Consider the following 5,740-nt stretch of genomic DNA (forward strand, 5'->3'; position numbering starts at 1 on the left):
GTGAGGTACCGCAGTGCTTTTGTTGACAATGTCTAGTCCCGTGCATATCGTGTTTTTGTTCACAAATTTGGCATATATTCCAACAACGGTGCACTTTGTGTGTTTAGTGTCTTCATACACATGTGTTGCATACATTTCTGTCATAGCACTCATTGCCATCAAGATGTTCTTGCGTCTAGTGGCCTTGATAGAATTGGGCAGCTTTAGCTCATAGGAAGAGGCTCTTACTCTCAATGGATGTGTGCAAAGAGTTCCTTTGGATGTTTAACTACTAGGAGCCCCAAAAATCAGGGCCATGGCGTGGGAACTAGCCCCTTGAGGCTGAGCCTTGTGATGGCCTTATGTGTGAAAAGGGGCATGGCTTAGGACATTGCGATAGATTTATATGTAATTATGAAGCATCCATGGCTAATTTCATGCATTTGCATAATTAGCTACTAAAATTGAGCCCTCATTGATTCAATTTTTGGTTAATTACACTCTATTTTTTATTAATTTTTGTGTGTTTTTGCTTCACTTCATTGCATGTTTGCAATCCCCATTTCAATTTCATAGCTATGTGCTTTGAATGTGCTCTACAAGATCTTTCAGCAGCTTGCTCAAGATCTAAAAATAGAGGAGATTAGCCCCCCACACCCCCTTTAATGCATCATTAGTCAAGGGGTGTGTGTGGCTATGTGGACAAATTGTGTGGGAGCCACCCCCTAAAAGGGCCACCTAGTGCTCAACGAGGTGTCTCAACCTTAGTCAAAGGAGGGCAACTGGCGGGCTTCACGAGCGAAAAATTCTGCCTTTTGCCCTTTTTCTGGTCCAAACGGACCTACCATAATCCTCTTCCCGACCGTTCACCTCCAGCTGTTCCGTCTGTTTGCTTCCGACCTGCGCTCACATACTAGCGCACGCTCTGTCTGCTTGGCTCTGTCTGACCGACATGCCACTTGCCCGTGCCTTGTGATACCAGTTGCATGGTTAAGGTGGATAGGTTAGTGTGCCATTCATGGCATAAGCATGCTTGGAGAGGTTAGTGTAGAGCATGAGAGAGAAACTATTGCACAATACATATAAAGTATACTTGAAAATGATAAAGGGTTACAATTATTTAGGAGAATGTGCCTCTATATAGGCTTATACAAATAGACAAAGTTTTGACAAGTGAGCACAAGAGGTGGCTGCCTATGCAAAAATACAAGTGGTGGTGCTTTACAAAAAGCTTGTAAGAGGTTATTTACATAGCTTGACACAAGTGGTGGAAGGGGTTGTTCACACAAGAGATGCAACAAAACCTCACATCCCAACAAATCTTGTGTTCACAAAAAATCTCGATCAACTCACTTCATGTCAGTATAGTGCCAAGAAAAGAAATCCTTCTATTCCGTGAGTAGTCCTTGAAGTTCACTTTTAAAGGGTTGATCCAAATTGAGATTGACTTTAACCATCTAAGATTCCTTATATGATCCCAGGTTCATATCTTCCAAATCATCCTGCTTCACACTTGAATATTTGGTCACGTACTCTTGAAATTAATCATGCTCTGGCTTGATTTCTGGCTGTTTCTATTCCTTCTCCACACCAAGTTTCTTTGGTAACATATTCTTTGTTCCCAACTTTTGCTTAAAGTTCACCTGCTTTGGAGTATCTAACACATACCTATCTACAATATCTTGTACATCTACCTCAAATATTGGGATCACAAAAGAATTTAATCGCAAAAATTCTTCCTCTTCATCCTCCTCAAGCTCTGGAGCCATATTTATACTCTCTGCATGCAGAGGCCTGCAATTGAATGAAAGAACCTCATTCTAACGTTTTTCTTTCCCTGCCTCAATACCACAGTGTCAGCTCCCCAATGGTGTTTAACCTTTGCTACTCTGAGTGAAGGTGTTCCCAATATCATTAGGTATGTTTGTGAAGGCTTCTCCGGTTTCAAGGCAAAAAAATTCACTTTAAACTTAAGTCCCCCAATCTCAATCTACTGGTTCGTGACATCTTTACTTGGAAGGAGGCAGGATCCCATTGAGTGATATTCAGTTCCTTGCAAGTATCTTCTGGCAACACATTCACCTTAAGGCCTCCACCACAATTAATGCTCTTGGTATATGTAATTGCCCCATTTTCACAACGATAATAGGAACCTTGTAATCCACATCAGTGGGTTTCAATTCTGCAACATCAGATTCTTGACATGTGCCTTCTCCTTGCTTTTGGCCCTTCTGATGACCTCCTGCATACTGCTGAAGAAATTGATAATGCATCCTGTAAACCTTTGAAGAATTGATCAGCAAAACTTGGGACCAACTCCACTATTTGTTTTTGGCTAATTTGTGTAGGAGCTGTTAGCAGCAAGCTAACTCGGATAACTCGAATGTCACTTTTCAGAGCTTTTTTTTGTAAAAATACTTATTATTTTGATGAATCGGGAATGTTGTAACTCCTACTTTCTAGATAAACATTGTAATTGATGAGTCGGGGTTACGAGCTTCCAGATTGTATCAACCTGTCTTTAGTTAGAGCTCCCATATTATTAGTTTTGACCACAAAAACCTTGGTTAAGGTATAAAAGCCAATTTTTGTAAGTTTTGATAAGTTTTGGATAAAAGAAACACAGCGTGAGCTAACGGCGTTCACTTCTCTCCTTCTTGTGCTTCCTACTCCCTTCCCGATTGTCACATTGCAGTGCAGTCTGTTGCGTTGCAACCGCAAAGAGCTCTACGCAGTGATATAAGCATTTCATGGTAATCCGTAGCTTTTGGCATCACCGACCCATGGCCTAATTTCATCGTAAGTAGGAATTTGAGACTCATAAAATAAGTATAGGCGTGGTATTGGGACAACATTGCTAAGAATTTAGATGCATTCTGGGTCAAAAACGACTAAGTCAAATACTTACTGTTGCTGTTAATAATTGCGATTTTTGCACTTGACCTAAAGAGACATTTGAGACCATAAGCATATGTGCTTAGGTCTTATAAACATGTCCTAGAAGTTTCGTAACATTTGGATGTCGTTTGATGCTGTAACGGTTGTGATTTGTTTGCCGATGAGCGATTAGCTTTTGGTGATTTCAGTCATTTGAGTGTAGCTTGAGTTAGATGTGAGTTGTTTGTTGTTTTCCAAGAGATTGAAAACCTCTTGTAGCCTGTATGCACTAGTCAAGTCAGCTCCATCCCATGGATTGACAATTATATTCGTGGTTCTTGCTATGTCTGCAATAAGATAGGAGTGAGGTTAGACACCCGTCCCACATTTGGCGCCATTGCCGGGGATCAAAGAGACCTAAACTAGGAGAAAACACGAGTGTCTTGTGAAGTTATCCTTTAACTTCCTTTAGGATCTCATAGAGTCAAAACTTTCTTTTTAAAACCGCATAGCTTAAGATTGTCGCCTTTTGCTGTGTAGAGGTAGCTTGGAAGTAGGTTGTACTTGCTAAGTACCTTTTAGGATTTTAGGATTTTGAGAATTATTGATGGAGGAGACAAGTCTTAAGATCAAGCCTCAGAAAACCATACAAAAAAGAAAACGAGCGTTTGTGGACACTTTCCACAACCCCATTGCAATAGAATCTAGGAGTAGGGTAAGTAGAATCTAAGGTGGGATTTTAGAACATTGCTCTCTCCAAAAGAATCAATTGTGAGTTGTTTATGTGAAGTTGCAGAATTTTAGGTCTACGTGAAGGTCAAGCTCGCAAAGAAGGCCACAAACGAAGATGTGTTCTCCCGCATTGGGACATACCTACACATTGAGGACACAATGCCAACTTCCCTGTATGCTTCGTGCGCAACAAAGACAAGGGGAAAAGGTAAGAAACAATCCATAAGACCTTCGAATAAGGGATTTCCTTACACAATGTGGAACAATATTTTCGTGGATCTTAGAAGGCTTCAAGAAGCCATGCTTAGATTTTACGAGTTACCTGAAGAAGGTGACAGACTTTACTTTTTTCTTTGGTATTATTCTTTTCATAGAAGCTGAAGTTTAAGGTCTTAGCACTATTTATTTTGTAGTGCTTGGCACAAAAGTCGCTTTTGTGCTGAAACTCGATGAGTGTCAAATAGTGAAAGGCCGAAGGTTAGAGAGGCTAAGTGTCACTCTAATGAACGAGGCCCTTCTGCAAACCAAGCGAAGGGATTCAATCGAGCCATATCCCACCCTATCTTTTAGCGTGCAATCAGAGAAAAAAATTTGGTGGTTGGGTGCTATTGAGGTGCCCAAAGAGACCAATGGAGTACTTTCGTGGATTTTTGAGAGAACTCCATGGATCACAGAAGTAATACACTCCCAAATTGCAGGTCAGAAGTTGGAGATTGAGGGCTTTGGTAGTTATGATGTGGAGTGGCACTTAGGTGGGGATTTGAAGACCATAAAGTGTTTGCTTGGCTGCAAACAAGGGGCTTCTTCTCTCATGACTTGTCCATTTTGCACTCGAGGGTACAAACCTAATGGACAAAAATCACATAAGAGCACTACAAAGGCCAGTTACATGCTTCCATGGCAAGGGCATGGAGAACAAGGGTTAGATTGTCATGATGTCGGAGATGAAGGTAGAGAATGGGAAGCGTCTATTCTGAGATGTCCCATGCTCAATGCCCCAGACCGTGATCAAAAGGACCACACTTGGAATCCAATCTTTCGATTTCCTCTATCGAATGTACATTTTTGTACATTACACGCATTCATGCGTATTTTTGATAGGCTATTGAAGCTCCACATTGACTATGCTTTCACAATGAAACCGTTGGAAAAGTCCCAGGAAGCGATCGAAAGAGTGGAGGTACTCTTGAATTCCATTGGCTGTCACGGTGGAAATGTGTCTATAGTTGCTGCAAAGAACACAGGGGAGGCCCATGAAATTGCTCAACAAGTGTCAATGAGTGGACAAAAAGATAGACACTTTTTGAAGAAAGTTTCCCAAGGAAAGCCAAGTCGATATGATGCTCAAAGCAGCTCCAACCAGTAGGCAGGTAACCTTTGGGAGCTTTGGAAGGAGTTATGCAAAGCTACTACTGACAATGATTCAAATGGCGAGCTTGCAAACAAGCGCAAGCAAGTTTGGGCCTATTTTGATAAAATGGTCAAGCTTATGAGCCTTAACAGCACAACAGAAGAACAACGGCAATCATTTCAAGAAGCTTTGGCGGATTTTACCAAGGTCTTCACCCTTTCTTGGGGTGAAAATAACATCACACATTACATGGGAAGTCATTCATGGTGTATTCATTACAAGGGATTGTTTTTATTTACTAATGTGGATCGTTTGCTCATGTGAACAACATATCTTGTTTGCGCATGGTGCATTTTTTATGCACAAGTATGGATCGCTTGAAATTTTTAGCACTCAAGGCATGGAGAAGTCCCATTATCGAGCAAGGGGAGTGTACTTCAAAAATACTCGACATGGTGGTGGAATGGTGCAATCCAATTATTTGGAGGAGATGTTCAACTGGTTTTTTCGCACAACATTTGCTCGTAAGCTCACAATGGAGCGTGCGCGACAATCCAAGATTGCTATTGAAGTGCGCAAATGGAGTCGTCAAGAGCATAGCAACAAGTGGCAAATGTCGCAAGGTCCCACCAAGCATGCTGCATGGCGGCGATGCAGAGTGCGACAAGGATCAAAGTGGATACTGCGCGAGTCACTAAACGTGAACGTAGGGTCCAACTCTTAGCGACATGTTTATTTAAAAAATAATACTTCTTTTAAAAAAATTAGTGTGAACAAGGCCCTTTTTAAATGGGCCCTTAT

The 5,740-nt window shown here is 41.3% G+C and overlaps 1 pseudogene; it reads right to left on the bottom strand.

Moving 5' to 3' along the window:
- Positions 1-1,328: 1,328 nt before the first annotated feature.
- On the bottom strand, positions 1,329-2,252 carry LOC147428319 (uncharacterized; annotated as a pseudogene).
- Between the last annotated feature and the right edge of the window lie 3,488 nt (positions 2,253-5,740).

This window comes from Adiantum capillus-veneris, chromosome 23 (genome assembly GCF_014529385.1).
Source record: "Adiantum capillus-veneris isolate H3 chromosome 23, ASM1452938v2, whole genome shotgun sequence".
Taxonomy (NCBI): domain Eukaryota; kingdom Viridiplantae; phylum Streptophyta; class Polypodiopsida; order Polypodiales; family Pteridaceae; genus Adiantum; species Adiantum capillus-veneris.